At 43.9% G+C, this 23,533-nt stretch overlaps 1 long non-coding RNA gene across 1 annotated transcript; it reads right to left on the bottom strand.

Annotated features, from left to right (window-relative positions):
• Positions 1 to 15,064: 15,064 nt before the first annotated feature.
• On the bottom strand, positions 15,065 to 17,749 carry LOC138431067 (uncharacterized). Its single transcript, XR_011253519.1, has 2 exons — positions 17,671 to 17,749; positions 15,065 to 15,248 (listed from the first exon to the last, which is right to left on the bottom strand). It is a non-coding gene; the product is annotated as an uncharacterized lncRNA (long non-coding RNA).
• Between the last annotated feature and the right edge of the window lie 5,784 nt (positions 17,750 to 23,533).

Here is a 23,533-nt window from a genome sequence, read left to right as displayed (position 1 = left end):
CACTCTTTGCCATTTACTGTGCTAGCTACTTGAGAATAAAATGATATAGCAGATGTCGTCCTTGCACTCTGATACAGAGATGGAGAAATACATTAGTGAAATAATTGCTCCAAAAAGTAAATAGCTGTAGTTAGCACTAGCGGACTAATTATTTATTTTCAGTTTGATTAATTTTCAGCTAAGAGGATAGATGAGATTATGTATAGAGCTCAAGATAGGAAAGAGTTAAGCCCTACATGAGGCCTTGCAGAGGCTGTCCTAGGGGAAAAGAGGGACCTATTCATCAGTCCCTGGGCAATGGGTTGGTTCTTCCTCTACTGTCATTTCAGAGAATGTATGTTCCCTCCAGCATCCTTGCTGGCCCGGAAGGTCACTGCAGGCTCAGGGTGTCACAAACACAGGATTGTTCACTCTTTGGCTGGTGAACTAGGCTGGGGACCAAACTGGCCCACAAACTCAGGTTTTCCCATTTCATTTCAAGGGCAGCCAACTTTAAGACTGAAAAAAGGGCTTATGGCAACACTAAGAGGAATGGTGAGGGGAGCCAAAGTCAATGCCATCACTAGATCATGCTGCCTTCAGAATAATTTCCCAATCTTTGAAACAATTGCAGAGTGATTGCCAGAGGGTTCAGAGGGGAGGAGAGCTGAAGTGACTTTGGCTAGTGAGGTTGTATGTCGAAATAATACAAAACAATAAAAAGAATTTCCTAGGAATCCTCAATCTAGCAGTGTGGTTTTAGTTTCTTCCTATAATTCTTAGGCATATGGTGAATTAATATGGAATTTTCTATTAATTAGCTAATTAATTCAACATATATTCATTCTAGTCTACTCTTTTACTATTAATAGCTATAAGACCTTAGGTTACAATCCTTTCATTCTTCCATCTAACCAGTCATTTCATTTCATTTCAGTTCAGTTCAGTTGCTCAGTCGTGTCCAACTCTTTGCGACCCCATGAATTGCAGCATGCCAAGCCTCCCTGTCCATCACCAACTCCCAGAGCTCCCCCAAACTCACATTCATCGAGTCCGTGATGCCATCCAGCCATCTCATCCTCTGTCGTGCCCTTCTCCTTCTGCCCCCAATCCCTCCCAGCATCAGAGTCTTTTCCAATGAGTCAACTCTGCATCAGGTGGCCAAAGTATTGCAGTTTCAGCTTTAGCATCAGTCCTTCCAAAGAACACCCAGGACTGATCTCCTTTAGGGTGGACTGGTTGGATCTCCTTGCAGTCCAAAGGACTCTCAAGAGTCTTCTCCAACACCACAGTTCAAAAGCATCAATTCTTCGGCACTCAGCTTTCTTCACAGTCCAACTTTCACATCCATACATGACCCTGGAAAAACCATAGCCTTGACTAGACAGACCTTTGTTGGCAAAGTAATGTCTCTGCTTTTGAATATGCTATCTAGATTGGTCATAACTTTCTTTCCAAGGAGTAAGCGTCTTTTAATTTCATGGCTGCAGTCACCATCTGCACTGATTTTGGAGCCCCCAATAAAGTCTGACATTGTTTCCACTGCTTAAAGCACAACATTCAGAAAACTAAGATCATGGTATCTGGTCCCATCACTTCATGGGAAATAGATGGGGAAACAGTGGAAACCAGTGATTTATTTAGCGTCTAATGCAAGTAAGACTTTGTGCTATACCTAAAGCAGACCCAAGCTTACCCAAACGTAAGCCAGGGTTCACTAAATCTCATCCCATTCATCTCTTTTCCAAGCACATGAGAAAACTACATTGGGAGGCCTTATCACATTGGGACCACAAGACTGGATTTTAGCTAATAGAAGAGAGTAGAAATGATATATCTTACTCTCAAGCCTGTTTATAAAATTCACTGTGCAATTGTCCAGTTTCTTAATTTTCCTTCTGTGATGAATCTGGATGGCAGAAATATGAGATAAAAGGAATATGGATCCCTAAGGCAACCCTTGGAGGAGAGCCACAGAAAGACTGCATGTGGTGTGGAATTTGGTATAATCTAGCCTCTCTTTCCCTAACCAACACACACTCTCTAAATGTATGGATGTTTAAGCTTAATACTGAAAGTAAAAAAAAAAATTATCTAGGCTAATTCAGGTAATGTGAACTGATATTTTTCCAGCTAGGGAAAAAAACTACATAAAAAAATAACCTGGTTGGGGCTTCCCTGGTGGTCTAGTGGTTGAGAATCCACCTGCCAATGCAGAGAACGTGGGTTTGATCCCATGTTCGTGGGTCAGGGAAGATTACACAATGTAGTAAAAAGCCTGCAGACAGCAATGAAAGGGGCTCCCTCTCACCACAACTAGAGAAAGCCCATGTGCAGCAACAAATCCCAGTGCAGCAACAAGCAAACAAATAAACCTTTTTAAAAAAGCAAGTTTACCAAACAAAGTCTTGAATGAACCCCAGGTGTTTACTTGAACAGCTGAGTACAGTGGTTACAGTCGTCAAAGTAGAGATTGTAGAAATTCGCTGAAAAATTGATTCACACTTTAGAACGTTTTTATTTTGTTGTATTAATTTATTTATGGCTGTGCTGAGTCTTCGTTGCTGTACAGGCTTTTCCCTAGTTGTGGTGAGTGGGGGCTACTCTTCGTTGCATTTCATGGGCTTCTCATTGCTGTGGCTTCTCTTGTTGAAGAGCATGGGCTCTGGGGTGCACTGGCTTCAGTTAGTTGCTGCTCCCAGGCTCTAGAGCATGGGCTCAATAATTGTGGTGCACGGGCTTAGTTGCTCCTTGGCACGTGGGAATTTTCCTGGATCAGAGGAACTGGTGTCTCTTGCATTGGCAGGTAAATTCTTTACAACTGCACCACCTGGGAAGCCCTAGAAAGTTGTAACAAGACTGAAGGAAGTAATAGGTTAGTTGAAGGAATCACTTTCTTATCATAGTAGATCATCCATTTCTTGACTATTTGGAGTTCATAGTTTAAGTGGTAGAATAGAGGAGATGAACCTAGAGCCTTGGGTTTAGATTCCACACACCCCCACCTGCCCCCGGCCCGCCCCGGCCTTCCAGACAGGTTCTTCTTGTCATTTAGTTCTTCAGAGAATGCTTTGCTAACAGCTCCATATGAAGCAGTCACCAGTTATTCTCTACTGAAGCCCTCTAGTCTAATTGTCTCTGTAGCTCATGACTATTTGACAGTTTTCTTGTTTATAAATTTGTTTGTTTTCTTATAGGGTGTCTTCTCTCACTCGAATGAAGGAAAGAACACTTTGTTCAACATTATCTCCAGCACACTGAGTGGTGATTAGCACATAGTAGGAGCCCCATAAATGTTTATCAAATAAATGAATGGCAGGAGTAAAAAATCAAATGTTTTATTTTGAAATAGATTTGCAAATATACTGAACTTCCAAGGTTGGGATGTGCCTCAAATAAGAACTATGAGGTAGCCATGTTTATCATTCTGCATCAAAAAAATTTTGATGCTTTCTGCATCGTTTCAGTTGACATCAATATCTTGCAAAATTTTCTCAAATAACACATTGGAGCGATCTATTCCTGGAGAATTCTTTCTCTAGACTTGAAAAAGTCCCAGAGATGTAAATAGTTTTGAATATAGCATAGTTCATATACATTAAACCCCTCTATTGCAACATGTCTCAGATAATTTGATGCCTAAGATGCAGTTTTTGCTGTAGAGGTTGAAGCAAGCAAGATCTCTCTTTCAAAAGGGATAAGAATTCTCTGGCTTGGGCCCCTTCTCTCTGACCTAACTTCTCTGGATCCTCAGGCATAGGAATTTCAGATCTGAGTTATCAGGAAATCATGATAACATTGTAGGGGTCTGTTCCATGACCTAATATCATCTTCAGATTATCAACTAAAATCTGTTTTGAAAGTCAGTGAGTATAAAGACAGAGATGTGATTGCAACCCTGAAGCTAGAAGTTATAGAGAGAAAATAGGTCAAGAATAAAATTGACAAAATTTGCATGCACCTGGGTTCGACAAGGACTAGCCTTACTGGTTCAACAAACAAGGAGGTCTCCTCAGGAAGCTGCATGAGAAGCGCATTTCAAGCCTTGCTAACCAACTAAGTACTAATAATGGCTTCACATCATGGGTGGCAACTGGCACAGTATAACAGCCTAGGAAATGCCAGGAGGGTAGAAGTTGTGTTATATTCATCTACTTAAATCCCTCCAATATTCATTCTGTTTGTTTGGTTTTGGCTGCACTGGGTCTTTGCTGGTGCTCATGGGCTTTATATAGTTGTGGCGAGTGGGGGCTACTTTCGCTGGGTGCACAGGCTTTTCCTTGTGATGGCTTCTCTTGTTGCTGAGCATCTAGGTGCCTAGGCCTCAGTAGCCGCAGCATGTGGGCTCAGTAGTCGTGGTGCACAGGCTTAGCTGCTCCAAGATATGTGGAATCTTTCCAGACCAGGGGTCGAATCATGTCCCCTGCATTGGCAGATGGATATTACATAAAATTGTTTTATTTATTCATTTTTTAAAACTTTTTAATGTCAATTACCATGTTTTTCATAATGGTTTCTCTCTTGAGATAGATTCTTATCCACATACCACCAGAGAAGTCCTCAACAACATTATCTGCTGTATGAATTATAAAGCTTCAGGATAATATGCTTTGAGTGGTTTTTAGGTAGAAATCTTGGATTAACTCCAAGGCAGTTCTGCCTGCCCATCCCTGAGAGGCAGAGGTAAAGCAGGGAGGTTGCTGGATGCTGGGCTGGAGGTCTGTGGATCACGAAGACTGTGATGTCCAGAGTGCTGAAGGACCTGGGCTTGAAGGACTCTGTGGTTGAAAGGGGGAGCTCAAGAGATGGTTCAAAACGACATTCTTCCTTCACAAATCCTGAGTGTGTGACATGGCCAGGTGTTGTCCTAAGCACAGGAGATACAGTGATGAAGAAGATAGTCTTTTGCATCTAGTTTAAGAGACTTGAAGCAATCAGACTTGGGCTTAAATCCTGCCTGTGCCACTAATTAGCTGTGACCCCGGGGAAATATCTTGACTCTTTTTGAGTTCAACTTCTTCAACTAGGAGGTGGGGACAACCTCAAAGATATGCTTGTGAAAATTAAGTTAGATTATGTCAGTGAAGCTCTTAGCACAGACCCTGGCATACAGTGAGCGCTGTAAGCCCTAGGAAACAGGGATTACATCTTGGATTCGTTTTGAATTCTCAGTGCTTGCCTTCATACACAGAAAGTGCTAAAAGAATTATCTGTTGAAGGCTTGAAGGTTAATAGAGAGTCAGATTGGAAGCCAGGAAGCAAGCTAAGGGTCTGGAACAGGATAAAAAGCCAAAATGTCAAGAAGTATTACAGAAAAATCAGAAACAGGATGTAGGAACAGAACACTCAAAGAAAGTAAGTTTATTGATGGGGAGGCCTCTGTACAAGGTAGTGGGCGTATGGGTGAGCTTGGACCAGCTACACAGGCTATTGGCACTCCTCCTTGCTCCCCCAAACACACTCTGCCCTCTTCTATCAACAAACACAACCTATTAGCATAACAAAAGTTCCGTTATATTTGCCTATTGGGAGAGCTGGGGAGACAAAGACAGGCTCTTGAGACCATATTCCCAAACCAGAGCTCAGTTTGAGCTGTGGCTGCTCAAACTTCCCTTCTACCCCATTCAGCCTCAGCACCTACCATCTCCCTTGGGCGGAGGGTGATCATAAGTCCAGGATGCCTGAGTTTAAGCACATGTCCTGATGCAATCATTAGTATAGCAGTATATACACCAATCACCTAGGGAACCTACTAAAATGCAGATTCTGATCCAGTAGGTCTGGGTAGGGCCTAAAATTCTGCATTTCTTAAGAACTCCCCGGTGAGGCTAAGGCTATTTGTCCAAGGACCACATTTTCAGCAGCAAGGGTCTACCACTGATTCTCAGTGTAACTGTAGTCAGTATCACCTTGGTTGTTCAAACTGCAGACTCTGAGGTTCCAGTCACCTATTAGTGTGGACGGCTCAGAAAGACCAGCTGTGAAATAACTCCCCTTTATGAATTTCTACTTACCTTCTGCATCAAGCCTTTCCTTTGAGTTGAGGGAGTACAAACAGAAAATCAACCTGTTAACCTCAATGAACACCCCTTAGTCTACATGCAGGGAGAGGCATCAAGCTAAGGGTCTGGAACAGGATAAAAAGCCAAAATGTTAAGAAGTATTATAGAAAAATCAGAAACAGGATGTAGGAACAGAACACTCAAAGAAAGTAAGTTTATTGATGGGGAGGCCTCTGCCAATTCTGAGACTGGGGAGGGTAGCAGGTCTACCAGGCTCAAGGAGCCACTCTGGGCTTTGTCCTTCAGATGTCCTGGGATTTGGTTGGCAAGGCTTTATGGGACCTGGTCAATAAAAACTGCGGGTGAGGTACTAAAAGAGGCACTATAGGGGGCGAGGAAAGCCACACTCTCTGGCTTCAGGGAATGTTATATTAAGAGATAGGATTTCAGATCCTTTCAAAGTCCCAGCTAAACACATGCAAAAGAAATCAAACAGAACACCTGGGTGCTGAAAAGCAAACCTGTAGGGAACTGAGCTGGATGAGGTGAGAAGAGCGAGACTTCCAGGTAGAAGTGAATTTCACACTGGGTTTCGCAGGAGATAATCTGTGGGGATTAGTGGTAGTGGATGGAGGATGTTGCTGAGTTAAGTAAGGGACTGAAGAAAAGTGGAGGAATCCAGACTGGAAGAAACAAGGTCTACAAGGGGCCTCCCTGAAAAGCCATTGGGTTTTTAAAGTCGGAAAGAATTAAGTTAGTCTGTCAAGGACCCACAGGGCACTGTCCTTTAACAGCTCCCACTGGGGAGGATGCTGAGCGCCCAGGGCAGTGACCAGACCACATCCTGCCCTCCCGCACAGGCTGGTGTAGCAACCTGCAGTGCCTCGGCTTTTGGAGACCTCCCGGTGGGTGTTATTTTGATCGGTTTTTGCCTAGCAGTAAAATAACACCCAACTAATGAGCTGCCAATTGCAAGCTGTTCAACTTACTTCCTCCCTCCCTGTCCCTATTCATATCTATGCTGGAGTGTCCTCACTTGGGCAGAAGGGAATGGTGAAAAGATTTTCCATGCACTTCAGAGCAGGGTCAAATGAAAGGCACAATCAAGACTTCTGAGGAAGAGAGGAAGGGCAGAGAAAGGGCTGCCTTGCTGCAAGACAAAGCTGGGTGAACAACTGACTCTTTGCCTCACTGACAAAGGAGAATGAGGGACTTGTGCCAGGCTGGCTTAAATTGACTGGAGAAAAGTAACTTTTGTAATTTGCAGCTCTCTGCGTGCTATAGAAATGCTGGCAAAGCATGCACCCTTCAAGCAGAAAAAACATGAACCATGAGACAATTTCAAGCTCCAGGGTCAAGGATGGGGTTTTCCACTGTGCCTTGGGACAGTAGGGTTTGCTGGGGTAGGGGCCTGGCAGCCCCTGAAGATCTCTGGGTCTACTGCTACCCCAGAACTGCCTGCTAGTCTGCAAGGGGCTGAAATTGGCGCTGCCTACTTTTGTAATCACGTGGGGTGAGGTTAACCAATCCAGGATGGCCACTGCAGAGCACTGTGGGATGTCAAAGAGAGCTGGGAGACTGCTCCATAGGAAGGGAAGGCACAATGAATAAGTCAGAGAGTGGCAGGAGGGAACACAGTCCACCCTCTCTGTCAGTTAGTCAAGAAGACTACTGGGTGATTTTACTGGGCTCAGCATTGCAGCCAAATTTGGCTCCCACAACCTACATAATGAGCTTTGGGGTGTAGATGGTGACTTAGCACTGATGAGGTATACTGAACACTTGCCCCTACAGCCACTCCATAAACCTTAAAGAGGAGAAGAGATCCCTCTTGGTGACAAATATTGGATTTCTCATCAGTGTTGGTGAGTGAAACTCCAATCCTTTGGCCACCTCATGTGAAGAGTTGACTCATTGGAAAGGACTCTGATGCTGGAAAGGATTGGGGGCAGGAGAAGAAGGGGATGACAGAGGATGAGATGGCTGGATGGCATCACTGACTCAATGGACGTGAGTCTGAGTGAACTCCGGGAGTTGGTGATGGACAGGGAGGCCTGGCATGCTGTGATTCATGGGGTCGCAAAGAGTCGGACACGACTGAGCGACTGAACTGAACTGAACTGAATCTGCTGTGATTGTGTGCTAAACTGAGTGACAGTTGAGTACAGCTGTGGTGAGGTAGAGATTCCCAAGGGCCAGAGTGATCAGGAAAAGTTTTGTGGAAGGAGGTGAATTAGATGTAGGTGCTGATGGATGGGCAGGCTATGGACAGGCAGAGGAAAGTGGGAAGGCATTCTGGGAGGGTGGGGCAATGTAACCAAAGACCCTGGGATGAACACAGTAAGTTCATGGGGCTTTAAAAGGATTAGGTTGTTTGGAGTTTAGCAGGTGCTCTGAAAAACATGGGAGAGAAGACTTTAGAGAGGAGCTCATTGCAAGACCCCACGGTGCTGAGGAGGGGCTCAGCTGTCAAGGTCTTCTCCTAAGACTCATCTGCAGCTCCTTTGGGGGTTTAGGGAGATCTTTTATCAGAGTTCCAAGCACTTCAGTTGATTTTCAATTCTCTCCTCCCCCTGCCACTGAATTCCCATGGATGGGAGCCAGAAATGCAGGTGCTATTTATAAGAGGTACTAAACTCTGGTGCTGAGAGAATGAAGCTGTTCCAAAGGGACCTTTGAGAGAGAAATATGGGTGTCTTGGGCTTCCCTGGTGGCTCAGAGGGTAAAGCATCTGCCTGCAATGCAGGAGACCTGGGTTTGATCCCTGGGTCAGGAAGATCCCCTGGAGAAGGAAATGGCAACCCACTCTAGTACTCTTGCCTGGAAAATCCCATGGACAGAGAAGCCTGGTAGACTACAGTCCATGGAATCGCAAAGAATCAGGCATGACTGAGCGACTTCACTTTCACTTTCAGGAGTTTTAAAATCTTTTAGGTATGGACTCAAGAGGGCAGGAGGCTTTGGGCACAGGACTGGCTGTGGGGCCAGGAACCTGGACTTTAAGACAGGGGTGGGAAATGGGGAGGAGACAACGTGAGAGTCTCGGGCCACTGCTAGAAAGGTGCTGTCTACTGTGAGATCCTGGGTATCTACAATTCTTCCTCCTTTTCTGGAAGAGATATCAGGGCTCCCTAAAAAAGGACAGGATCTGTCAAAAGACAGGACAGAAAAAGGCAAGAATGTTTACTCTCACCACTTGTACTGAACTGTATACAAGAGGTCCTAGCCAGTACACTTGGGCAAGAAAAAAACATTAAGAAATACATATTTGAGAGGAAGAAGTAAAACAGTCCTTATTTGCAGATGACATGATCTTGTTTGTAGAAAAACCTAAGGAATCTACAGAAGTCTACCAGAATCAGGAGCAAGTTTACAGTTTGTGGCATACACTATTAACAAACAATTGAAAAATGAAATTAAGAAGATAATTTCATTCACAATAGCTTAAAAAAGAAAAAATACTTAATGAAGTGCAAGATCTGTACACTGAAAACCTCAAAACATTGCTGAGAGAAATTAAAGATCTTAGCAAATGGAGAAATATACTATGCTCATGGTTCAGAAAATTCAATGTAGGAATTGTCCCCAAATTGATCTATAGTTTTGACACAATCCATATCAAAATTCCAGCAAGTTTTTTGACAGGATTTGGCAAGATGATTCTACAATTTAAATGAAAATGCAAAGGAGCTAGATAAATCAGACTAATTTTGAATCTAAACAACAGACTTAAAGCTCCACATTAAACCTTATCCTTGTTTACCATGCTTTTCCTGGTAACCTCATAACTCCACTATGAGCCTCCCCACACACAACTTTCTTCTGTCTTTAGCTGAAGATGACATTTAAGTTAGTAGCTTCGGCCACCTCAGAGAGTTAGTCATTCTTTCCTGGGTATCTCCCATATATGCTTGAAGGTATACATGTTAACTCCCTTTAAAAAAAAATGTAAGCTCGGCCAAAACTAATGAAACTCAAGCCATGATGTCTCATTGCAAAAATTCATTGAGAGACAAAGAGATAAGAGGTGGATTTGTTAGGATCCAGAGGGAAGCCACTCTTCAGGGTGTGAACCATTGCCAAGGGCAAGGGCTGGGGCCACGGAATTAGGCCTGTCTAGGTTGGTGGCTCAGATGGTAAAGCATCTGTCTACAATGCAGGAGACCCAGGTTCAAGCCCTGGGTTGGGAAGATCCCCTGGAAAAGGAAGTGGCAATTCATTCCAGTACTATTGCCTGGAAGATCCCATGGACAGAGGAGCCTGGTAGGCTACAGTCTATGGGATCGCAAAGAGTCGGTCACGACTGAGCGACTTCACGAGATTTTATTTATTTGTTCATGGCTATGCTGGGTTTTCCTGGCTGTGCAGGCTTTTCTCTAGCTGCGGTGAGTGGCAGGCTACTCTTGGTTGCAGTGTGCGGGCTTCTCATTGCTTGGCCTCTCTTCTTATGGAGCACAGGCTCTAGGGTGCTTGGGCTGCAGTAGGTGCAGCAGGAGGGCGCAACAGTTCCCTGGCTCTGGAGCACAGGATCAGTGGTTGTGGTGCGCAGGTAGTTGTTCTGCAGCATGGGTGACCTTCCCAGACCAGGGATCACACCTGTGTCTACTGTACTGGCAGGTGAATTCTTTACCACGGAGCCATCAGGGAAGCCCCTATCTATCTTTTTTACTACATGGGTCTCAACCAAGAACTCAGAAGCGTAGAGGGAAAATTGTTTTCCTCCCCCTACACCCCAAGCTGGGAATAAATCCAAATGTCCATCAACTTTTACATAATAGATAAACAAAATCTAGTACATCCATACAATGGAATACTACTTACCAGTAAAAAGAAATAAACTACTGATACATACAATAGCATGGATGAACTTCGAAAACTTGCAAAGTAGAGTCAGACAGTAAACTACATGTTTTCTCATTTGTGTAAAGTTTTTAGGAAAGGCAAAGGAATAGAGACAGAAAGCAAGTCAGAGGAGTGAAAGCGGGAATGGGAATTGATTGTATAAAATAGGAGGGAACTTTTAGGTGCAAAGGGAGTGTTCTAAAACTGGATTTTATGATAGTTGTGATGATTGTACAACTGTTTAAGGTTACTTTAATTATCAAATTGTACACTAATGATGGTGAATTTTATTGTATGTAAATTATACTTTAATAAAACCGTTTAAAATAAAGTACAGGGAGAGTGCTGGAGAGACTTTTGGAGAGAAGGTGTGGTGGGGTATGGTGCGTGTGTGCGTGTGTGTGTAGTTGTCACAGGAAGAGAGTAAACACCTACGGGAGATAGTTATGAATTTAAGTGCAGTGGAAAAACACAGGAGCTCTGTACCAGGTTATGGGTCTGAATCTGGTTCTACTACGTGTATGAGCTTGAGACAAATGACTTAACATCTTTGAGCCTGTATGAAATGGACTCATGATAAACACCAAGCATGTAGCCCAGAGCCTGACGCCACAGGAGGTATTTGCTGAGGGAACATTCTGGACCAATTACTTCTGCATAAGATTCAGGGCTTGGCAGTAACTATAGAATTATGGGTTTTATAGCAGAATGACAAGCCTCTCACTGACCTGATTTAGCACCTTTATTAATGAAGAAGCCTGGGAGCATGGGCCAGAAGCTTTCGGGTCCAGTACTGCTTCTACCACAATTGTACTATATGACTATAGCAGGATTCCTTAAACTCTCTAGGTTCCTAAGATGTACCCTGCCTCCCAAATAGGGTTACTGGGATGCTTCAGAAGTCAGATCTCATTGCCAATATTAAGGGTCCTGTGTAAGGTAACAATGGTAGACAGCACACAGTGGGGGCTGGAGGCCAGCATGAAAGAAATATAATCTGACCAAGGTCACTGTGCCTATGGGCTGGGATATGTGAATGTTAGCTTAGCAGGAGGCCATGGAAATTTTCACAGACCAAATTGGCATTTGGAGCTGAGCTGGAAAGCTGTGAACACAGGATGTTACTGCAAATGGGGCTGGGGCCAGGCTGCTACCTGAGGTTTTGGCAGGCTTCACCCCCTGCCAGTTGATTGAAGGATGTTGGATCATCAGGAAACAGGGATTTTAAATGATCCCACAGGAAGGTGTGAATAACAACAGAAGCAACAAACAAAGGCAGCCAGGCCAGGTCTGACTGGGGGAGGCGGGGGCATTGGGTTGAGAGATACGTGAGTTCTCACTTTCTTCAACACTTTAGGAATTTCAGAGGAAGAACCCAGCTGGTATTCAAAGATGGTTGTGTGATAGATTCCTCCACCTCCCTTCCCTTCCTCCATCCATCTGTCCTGGAGGAGAAGGAAAAGTGGTGGCTGGAGGGAATGACCCACTTCTGGCTCAGGACACTGGCAGCCCTCCATGGGACAGTGTGGAGTGGACACTCGCTATACTTCTGGATGCCTAGCATGTGCCTTTACTTTTTCTCTAATAAGGTTACTTGGATTCTTTTGGGGGGAATTTTCTCTCCCTAGTATGTACAGTCTAGGTGAAGCTGTCAGTACAGGCATTCTGCCCTCCACTGGCCAATTAAACTCTCCCTTCTGTACTTTGAGTTGAGATGAGCGATGGATAAAGATTAGGGGGAAAAAATAGCAACAACAACACAACAAAACTGCTGGGGAGTAACTGACACGAGGCCCTCACTCAACCTTTACTTATATCCACTACTTGAAACCCAGCTCTGCCCCCGTTTCTCAACTCTCCATCTATTTTTCGAGCCCCTGATATCATTCCCAGAAGTTCCATTTTGAGTAGGTTAGCTATGATCCATTTCTGTTTCCAAGGACAGACACAGAAACTGGCTCTGGCACTCTTGCTTGGGGTAGTTTTTGTAGAGGACATGTGAGGGGGCAGAAGAGCTTCCACCTTCTAACCAGGTGACCACAGGCAAGTCATTAAATCCCTCCCGGCCTCAACTTTTATAAAATGGAAATACTGTTACTTTGTAGAACTAATTTCATTCATTAGGATTAGGATTAAATGCATTAATTTGTTCATCTATTTACTATATGTCTAGCAGCCATTATTTTATTGGTACTCCAAGGAACCAGAAAAGTGATAAGACAGACATAGCATAGTCCTTGTCTTCATGGAGCACAGAGTCTCCTCGGAAGAGAGTCACTAAACTTAACGTTTATAAATGTAGTGATGTTATAATACTTCAAGGCACTGTGGGCATGGTTAATAAGGGGATCCAGGAATTCAATAGAGGGCCGCATATGGAAGGCCCTTAGCAACTGTGACTTTCTTTCCCCTTTCTTCTCCTGTTTTCTTCATCATGGTTCTTACCACAGAATAGCCCCCTTATATCCATGTTCTTACAGTAGAAGGAGGACACTCCAGAGAAATCCTGACTTGATTCAGTGACTGAAGATTTGCCTACTGTGTTAAAAGCAGAAGTTGGAAACCACTCATCCCAACAGACAGGACAACTTGGTGGGGAGTCCTTACCCCAAGATAGAGGGGGCCAAAATTTAAATGATGAAGAGAAAAGGAAGGTACTAACACCTTCAGATTTTTTTTTAAACGGAAAGCACATTAAAATATTTTTTTCTTTTTTTTTTGACTGCATCGTACAGCATGCAGGATTTTAGTTCCCTGACCAGGGATCGAATCTGTGCTCCCTGTGGTGGAAGTGTGGAGTCAACCACTGGCCCGCTAGTGAAGCCCCATATCTTCAGAGTTGACTGCTTCTCAGGCTGATAAAGTTCAGTAGGAGTCAAGATGGAAGATGCTTGCCTAAAGTTGATACTGGCAAAACAAGAGCATGCAAATTCCTTGATCTACTAGGTACCTTTCTAGCATCACAAAGTCTCAAAAATGATTTACCCTATGTTAGCACCAGAAAATACTTTAGAGGACATTTAGGAAGCTCTTTCATTTTCAGATGGGAAGCCAAAGCTCACTGGAATTAAGTCTCTTATCTGTCGTGGGTATGTAACCTGTGACACATTTAGACATTTGCTAAACAGTGAGAGAGCCCAGACTGGTTCCTTTTTCAAGTAGACAAATGCTGATGGATATGCCTCCTGAAAATAGGTCTAGGTTAACCTCTTGAAGGGCAGGGGCAAAAGGAATGAGGCTCTGTGCTAGGTACTGGGGAGGGACAAAGATGGCAGCTTTAGAGTCCTGACATAGCTGGGAAGCTGAGACACACACCACCCCATATAATCACACAAAGGAGCGATACATGCGAACTGCCCATTGGCCATGGTCCCAGAGATGCACTGGTACCACTTCCCTCTCAATATCTCTGAAACCCATCTCATCATTTCTGTCCACTTTTTTCCCCAGTCTCCTACTGGAGGTACCTTTTTCTCAGAGGCCTGTATCTATTAATAGTAATAATATCTTCCATCACAAAGACTTGAAATAATACATTCCTGTCTGTTCCTCATCCCCACATCCAGTAAGTCACTAGGTCCTGTTGGTCTGATCCTTAAATTCTACCTCATCCTGTCCAAAGACACCAAGAAGTATTCTTAATACACAGCTCTTACGTCATCCTCCTGCTCAAAATCCTTCAGGGCGCTGCAGAGGAATTTGTAGAATGAAGCCCAAACTCCTTCACTGAACATCTGTGGTTTCTCCTAATCTACTCCCAATTCGTATTTCCTCTCTTAGGTTCTGCTACTTTCCTAAATATCAGCTGTGTCTTTTATTTATTTGGTTCTTTGACATCTGAGGCTTGCTGACCCCAGGAGGGCTGCTTCTCCCAGGGTTAGCCAGTTCCTAACCCCTGAGTGTACCTTTCAAAGGCAGAGCAATCAATTCAGAGCCCATATCCCCACCACCTCCTCTATTGGACTCTCACACCAGGACTACTATTCCCCTGCCCTAAACACCCCAGGGCCAAATACCAAACAACTGGGAATGATCTCTGTGCCCCAAGCCCTCTGATATTCAGATTTGCCAGTCCCAAACCTGTTCGTCCTGTCTTGCCCACTTCTTTCCCCAGAAATCACAATAAAGCCTCTTGCCCATGCTTTCCCTGCTCCCCCTGCTCCCTGACCTGAGTCTCCCCTGAGTGGTCCCCATGGTTTGGCATGCTCCCTTCTCCTGGGAACCAGGAATATATTTTCCTCTTTTTTTTAAATTTTTATTTTTACTTTATTTTACTTCACAATACTGCATTGGTTTTGCCATACATTGACATGAATCCACCACGGGTGTACATGTGTTCCCAAATATGAACCCCCCTCCCACCTCTGGTGCACGGGAATATACTTTCAATGACAGTCCTCTTCCAATCGGTTGTTCTTGTCAAACCTAAATAATAATAAAACCCATAAAGGAACATTATGCTCTAGAGTAGCACTCTCTTTCCCAAATAAGACCTGTTCTCCTGAACCCATGTCTTTGTCGGTGCTACTTTTCATCCTCAAAATGAACTCCCCCTGCCATTTCTGCATCTTAGGATTCTACCTGTCCTTTAATGCACTCTTATCAGCACTGGCTTGAATCACCGGTGACCAAGATGAGTGTGTGAGGTTCAGAGTGGTTCGTGACTGGTACTCTATGACAACTAGGTAGAAGGCAAGGTCAGGCCTCAAAGCTTAGAAGGCTTTCTTTGTGTCCTTTTCCATCATTGTATTGGCTCAGGTCCTTTGAATATGTGCAACAGAAACAGACAACTAGCCAACTTGAGCATAAAAAGGATTTCCTGGAAGGATGTGGGGCGGTTCAAGTCATTGGAGGAGCTAAAGGGCCGGACCCCAGATGAATCGGGAACAAAGGCTTGCAGTCTCAGCGAGATGAGTACTTGCATCTTCACTCAAAATCCCAGTCTTTAATAGGACCCAGCTCAAGTCCACTCCGTTAGTTTCAAATAGCTGAAGGTAAACATTTGAGAGACCCTACCTAGTCAGACACAGTAAACCCCAAATCATTTGGCTGTGGCAGGGTGTTTGGGAGGGGACAAGGTGACCAAACACTACTGTGATCATCACTCCTGTGTGTGAGAGACTTTTCCCAAATAAAAAGAGAACTGTTGAGACCTGGGCACATACCCTAACTCGAGTTGCCTACAGCCATCTTTCTAATGTTTTAAATACTATGTTCTCCAAATAAAATTGGATAATGGAAGGGTTTGGTTAAAACAGCTCCAAAGCAAAGCATCTTTAACAGTTCCACAAATAGTCATTGAATCCTTATTCTGTGCAACGTACTATGCTAGACACTGGGTGGGAAGAGAAATATGGCTGGGATGTGAACAGCCGTGAGACCTGGCTCCAGGAGAAGACAGGCATATAAACCACAGCAAAGCAAGTCAGGATAAAGGAAGCGATGCCCCAAGAGGCACAAAGTGCTGTGAGGTTTCACAACATGGAGAGATTCCATAAAATTCATATATGGTGGAAAACTAAAAAAGCTCAAGTCCATATTTTCCTTCTTACTGCAACTTCATCATATGCTGGAGAGATTATGCATGGCTCCATGTGGAATGGAACACAGTGTTCTTATTTCCACCTACTGCAGCCCAGCTGCCAATTCAAACATCTGTCATGCCTTAAATGTGCACTTAGGGAAGCATCAGGTGCAGGGAAGTGTGCCACTTCCAAGCCCCTGCTTCAGTGGGCTGTGTCAACAAGGTATCTGGGAAGGAAAAAGGGAATTGCCAAAGGAGAGTCATGCCTAGACTCTGGTGAGGAGTTCAGATATTCAGGGAGACACTTCTGAAAATGTATGGGCACAGATAAGAAGAAAGTTGCGTCGAATTCTTGCATCTAGGGTTAAGGACAGAGTCCTTTGCTGATAACATCACCATACAAGGAGTTTCCAAAACTTTTCGTAATAACTCAAGAGCCACAGGCTCAAGGCTGGGCTGTTGTAACATATTTGGATCCGTCTCACTTTATGGTACTGAGAATGAGAATTTAAACATGTTGGTCCTGTCAGGATTATGCAAGCAGCCTCTTTATTGAGAGCACCAGGTGTACCTCTTGACCTCCAGGGGTCAGGAAAGATCAGTCTAGGATCTGATCTAGGGGCTGGGAATGCCAGGGCTTCTTCAATTACTGCCAGCCATTTGGCTTAGGAGAAGCCAATGGCACCCCACTCCAGTACTCTTGCCTGGAAAATCCCATGGACCGAGGAGCCTGGTAGGCTGCAGTCCATGGGGTCGCTAAGAGTCGGACATGACTGAGCGGCTTCACTTTCACTTTTCACTTTCACGCATTGGAGAAGGAAATGGCAACCCACTCCAGTGCTCTTGCCTGGAGAATCCCAGGGACGGGGGAGCCTGGTGGGCTGCCATCTCTGGGGTCACACAGAGCCGGACACAACTGAAGCGACTTAGCAGCAGCAGCAGCAGCAGCATTTGGCTTACCTTTAGTCAATGGTTACAGGAAGAGGCAGGGCTCTAGGGAAGGCAAAGGAAGGGAAGGCTGAAGAAGCACGAGATCTGGGGCATTCAGGAGGGAGGGGTGTTCCCTGGTGGCTCAGCAGTAAAGAATCCCCTGCAGTGCAGGAGATGTGAGTTTGATGCCTGGGTTGGGAAGATTCCCTGGAGAAGGGAATGGCAAACCACTCAGGATTCTTGCCTGGAGAATCCCATGGACAGAGGATTCTGGCTGGCAATAGTCAGTCCATGGGGTCTCAAAGAGTTGAAAAGGACTTATCAACTAAACAACAATAAAAAGAAAGGGTGCATATGCCTGGAAACAGGGCAGGAAAACACAGTAGTCATTACCTTGGTTTTCACTATTGAAGCAGGGGAGACTAAACGATCAGTCTCACCTTTAGCAGGAGAGCACCAGGAGGTGATCTGTTGAGGGAGAAAACGAGCCAGTCAGTTAATATTTCTGTAGGCCCACTTTGTGTCAGGTACTGTTGCCTTTTTTTTTTTTTTTAACCTGGCAAATTACTTAGAGACAGAGAAAGCCCCTGTATTTGCCCCTGAAAACTTACAAAGATGTGGCAGACATTTCCTCACCCTTTAATGCATAAATGGGTTTCATCCCTAGAACGCAGCTCTCTTTCAGCCAGGTGATCAGCCTCCAGCCCTGCGTCAGAAAGCTTAGAACACTTTTGTTTGGAGGTTGAGGGTTCATGCTCATGCATAGATGAGGCACCTCAATCTTAAGACTCCAGTTGGTATTGAACGGGAGTCAGAGTGGGTAGGGGTGGATTTAATGCCCTGCTTATAGTCGTGAGACTAGCAGAGCCTCACATTTAGACTTCTGACATTTATCTCCAGATGAAGTTGTTTTATGGAACTATATGAAACATTTTGTTTTTCAAGAACAACAAAAAAAGGTTGAATATCAACAATTTCAAGGCTTAACATATAACATACATTGTAAATTATATATATGTTAAAGATGTTAATTTGTTAGATGAAATATTTATAAATTACATTTTTGTAAACCTACTTTGTCATCTTGTCATTTTCTTAAAAATAACGTATGGGGACCTTTAAGGAAAGATTTAGGGCCTTCTTGACTCTGGCTAACGCTGCCTCTACCTTGAGACCCTCTGACACACATGGGCATGTGCCTCATGTGCTGGTCAAGACCCAGAGCACATCTTTAGAAATGCTTCTTGTGCTCAAGTCTGGGCCTTCTTCTGAATGCTGCACCTCAGCCTCCTTTCTTTATCTGTCTAAATCTAACTTCTGTTGCATATTTTTATATCATCATATCTATTTGGTCACCAGATGACTGCTTACAGATATCTCTTCAAATCTTCTGCAGCCTCCCAAACTCTTGCTTTGTAAACCATGTTCAACTTCCTACAAAGTTTGACATGAATTCTAAATCCACTCAAGAATTCAGACCAACATAAAATCTATCCATTTAGAGCAGCTGCTATCAAAGCCCACCTGGCTGACTCAATGTACAGATGTTACCATAGAGGTGGGAAAAGGGCCAGTAGAGGTCCCTGCTTCCAATCCTCTTACTCTGCTTCATTGAGTTCTTCAAAAAGAACAAAATCAGTTGCTTCACTGTGATCATACTGTGTGCCTATGTGTATAGTATAGTTCAGTTCAGTTCAGTTCAGTTCAGTTCATTTCAGTCGCTCAGTCGTGTCCGACTCTTTGCGACCCCATGAATCGCAGCACACCAGGCTTCTCCATCCATCACCAACTCCTGGAGTTCACCCAAACCCATGTCCGTCGAGTCAGTGATGCGATCCAGCCATCTCATCCTCTGTTGTCCCCTTTTCCTCCTGCCCCCAATCCCTCCCAGCATCAGAGTCTTTTCCAATGAGTCAACACTTCGCACGAGGTGACCAAAGTATTGAGTTTCAGCTTCAGCATCAGTCCTTCCAATGAACACCCAGGACTGATCTCCTTTAGAATGGACTGGTTGGATCTCCTTGCAGTTCAAGGGACTCTCAAGAGTCTTCTCCAACACCACAGTTCAAAAGCATCAATTCTTTGGCACTCAGCTTTCTTCACAGTCCAACTCTCACATCCATACATGACCACTGGAAAAACCATAGCCTTGACTAGATGGACCTTTGTTGGCAAAGTAATGTCTCTGCTTTTGAATATGCTGTCTAGATTGGTCATAACTTTCCTTCCAGGAGTAAGCATCTTTTAATTCCATGGCTGCAATCACCATCTGCAGTGATTTTGGAGTCCAGAAAATGTGCTCATTTTTCAACAGGTATTTACCGAGACCTGATTTTATGGCAGGCAGTGAAGATTCAGTGGTGCAGATGGACATAATTCTTGTTATTAGGAAGTTTATAGTCCAGCAGGCGATATAGGTAAGACTGAAGATATAAGCTCTAAAAGCTATGTACTGGAGGGTACAGCACACTATGGGAGCACAGTCATGTCTTAGCATAGAGGTCTGAGTGTCTACTTGTCCCAAACACTGGATTCTACTTGTCCCCAAATCTAGACTCTAGAGAATGAGATGATAAATAAGTAAATTAGGAGGCCTGTTTGAGGAGGCAACATTTGAGGAGGGTACTGAATGGTGACAGGACCTAGGAATTGGGGAAGAAGGGTACCATGCACTAAACGCAGGATGAAAGACCCAGGAAGCTTTCCTGGAGGTGATGTCTGAACTGAGTCCTGAAGGATGGACAGGAATTATCCACGTGATAGTGGCTGGGGTTTGGTGGAAAAGTGTTCCAGGCAGAGGAAGCAGGATATGCAAAAACCCAGGAGAGAAGGGTGGAACATCTGAGAAGTTTGTGGCCGTGAAAGATGAGTGTGTGATAGATGATCATTATGTTTTGACTGTGTAAGGGCCAGTAGTTTTGTGTACCTTCTTGCCTGTTTCAGTAGCCTTACTGATCCACCAGTCCAAATTTGTCTAGACAGCTGACAGAACGTGCCAGAGGAAATCCTGCCATCTGGTGGACAGACAGATCATCACCCTACGTAAATGTGATGCTACTTCAGGGTCAGGCTCATAGCATCCCAGATTAGGGCAATTTTCTACTCAAAAGGTATAAAAGCCCTGATATGCTTTAAAAACATTAAAAGGTTAAGGAAGAAATCTATACAAATATTCCCCTGTATGGGGGAGATGAAGGGAAAATTGGGGTAGAAAAAAACAGCTGTGTACTGTGTGATTACATCTAGGGCCCATGCTCTCACTTATTCCTCCAAACAATAGATAGGCATAGCAACCCCGTTTTGCAGCCGAGGAAACCAAGACTCACAGTGAAGGCAAAAGACTTGGCTGAGTCCTTTACGTTATGCTGCCTCTAGTCAGGGTTTGTTTTTGTTTTTTAACTTGTTTTTAATAGAAGGAGAAGTGCTTTACAATGTTGTGTTGGTTTCTGCCATATATCAACATGATTGGTTTCTGCCATACATAGGCATGAATCAGCCATAGGTATACACATGTCCCCTCCCTCTTGAACCTCTCTCCCACCTCCCACCCTATCTCACCCTTCTAGTTTGTCACAGAGCACTGGATTTGAGCTCCCTGCAACATGCAGCAGGTTCCAGTTAGATAGCTATTTTACACATGGTAATGTATATATGTCGATGCTACTCTCTCAGTCCTCCCACTCTCTCCTTTCCCCACTGTGTCCTTAAGTCTGATGAACCTGTTTGGAGGGGAGGAATACTCAGACATAGGGGATTTGTTTTGTTTTTCATTTGACTGTGCCTCACAGCTTGTTGGTGGGCTACAGTCCACGGGGTCGTAAAGAGTCGGAAATGACTGAGCAACTTCACTTTCACTGGGCTTCCCTGGTGGCTCAGAGGTTAAAGCATCTGCCTGCAACGCGGAAGACCTGGGTTTGATCCCTGGGTCGGGAAGATTCCCCTGGAGGAGGAAATGGCAACCCACTCCAGTATTCTTGCCTGGAGAATCCCATGGATGGAGGAACCTGGTGGGCTACAGTCCACAGGGTCGCAGAGTCGGGCACGACTGAGTGACCTCACTTTCACTTTACAACTTGTGGGATCTTAGTGCCCCAACCAGGGATTGAACCTATGCCCTTGGTAGTGAGAGCACGGAGTCCTAACCATTGAACAGCCAGGGAATTCCCTCGGATTTATTTTTAATTGACAAAGGGTGAGTAAGGGGGCATTAGTTCCCCTTACTTTTTAAGTGTGAGGACCTCAGTGAAAATACTTAAGGCCCCATTTGGTGCTCAAATGGTCTTAAAAGACTGTGTTTTACTCAGTAATATATACATCAGCTGGTTCCCAAAGAAGAGAACCTCAAATGCCACGTTATGAATATAACAGACATATTTTCAAAGCTAAAAAACTAGAATGCGTTTCTAACAATTTCACACTACTTCTAGTTAAAAAGACATTCCATACAATTTGGATGCAGAAAATGTTGGAATTCTCAGAACACATCAATGAGCACTGACATTTTTGTAATAGAAGCTGCCTCAGGAAAATCCAAGATGAATAGGGTTCTGCATGTATGAAGATGAATCGTGTTAGCAAAGCATAATAATGTATATAACGGTTTACCATAGGTATTTACACATGCTTTTAAGTCCTTAAAAAACATTTTGTTGTTGCACTTGGCACACAGTAGGCACTAAAACCATGACTATAATAATTATAAAATTTTTGCTCACTTGCCTCTTATACAGGGATGTTAAGGGTTACTACAAACAGAATGTCCACCAGCTGTTCTCTGTCTCTGAGGTCAGCGCAATGGGAATTGGAGTGGAGAAAAATTAGAACTGATACGGATGGGAAGGGGGTGAGAAGCTGGGAAATTTTAAGACAGACGACCACAGGAAAACATTATAATCCTATAGATTTTTAAGAATATAAGGGCTGAGATTATGTTGTTGGGGTTTGGAAATAACCCCTGGTGTCAGTCAGGTCCTTAGTCAATCCCAGTTTTGACTGAGTACTTAAGTCTCTAAAGTGTTGATACAAAATGTATGTGTGGGTTGGGGAGAACATAAAACAATCTCTACCTTCTTATGATTTGAGTATAGGGAACTGAGAAAACGATCATTTGAAATGGGATGGGATGGGACTACTGAGAGCCTACTAACAGTGGATACATCTGGCTAAGGGAGGGAAAGGCAACTACAAGTCCAAAGACCACTTTAGGGCTATGCTGAACCTAAAGCCTGGCATTAAAATCTTGCCTTCACTTACATTTCATATGCAAGGAGAGATGAGGCATTTATTTTTCCTACAATTTGGTGTCACTCCCTATAAAATAAATTGTACCAAACAGGAAAACAGGCACCCTTACTAAGAGAGGTTTTGGCTTATATCTTCCCCCCCAAAGTAAATTAATTAAATGTAACTTAAATGTATTAACTCAACAAATATTCATTGAATACTTGCTCAATAAATGCCTCAGTCATGTCCAACTCTTTGTGACCCTATGGTCAGGGTCAGGTTCCTCTCTCCATGGAATTTTCCAGGCAGGAATACTCTGAGTGTAGCCATTCCCTTCTCCAGGGGATCCTCCTCCTGACCCACGGGTTGAACCCAGGTCTCCCACGTTGCAGGCAGAATCTTGCATCTAAGCCACCAGGGAAGCCCCTAACACTTAAATGCATTCACTCAAGAAACATTCACTGAACACTTGCTGATGCTTCTTCATAATACACAATATAGAGATGTAAAGATGCTGATATTTAACACATAGAGAGTAATAATGAGTTTTTTTTTAAGTTTAAAAAAATTTTTTAAGGGGAGTACACATTTACTATGGCCATTTATGGAGTTAAAAAAAAAAAAGTTAAAATGACAAAATGGACACTCACAGAACACCAGACATTCATTTCACTAACCGTGGGGAGAAGTGTAAAGGAGCATTGCTAATACTTGTCTAAAGATTACTCATATATGTATACATACAGTGGGGCTGGTTTTTATTTCAGTCAGAACATTAGTGTGTAGGAAGACCAGCAACATGCCAGAAGAAACAGAGAAACTTTTATCGGGTGAAAAAGCAGTAAGATGAGTGTCTAGAGAAATAAGAAGGTGGCTGGATTCCCCGGACCCCTGATCTTTTGCTTACAGACAGAGCTGAAATAACAATGTGAGGCTACAGAGCCATACATCTGTTTCTGATTTACTGTCTTAGTCTTGTCCTAGTTGGAGTCATTTCTAGATCATATGCTAGTCTTCAGAGAAGTTACAGAAG

The sequence above is a fragment of the Ovis canadensis genome, chromosome 1, assembly GCF_042477335.2.
Source record: "Ovis canadensis isolate MfBH-ARS-UI-01 breed Bighorn chromosome 1, ARS-UI_OviCan_v2, whole genome shotgun sequence".
Lineage (NCBI taxonomy): Eukaryota > Metazoa > Chordata > Mammalia > Artiodactyla > Bovidae > Ovis > Ovis canadensis.
This window is presented reverse-complemented; position numbering and strand designations above follow the sequence as displayed.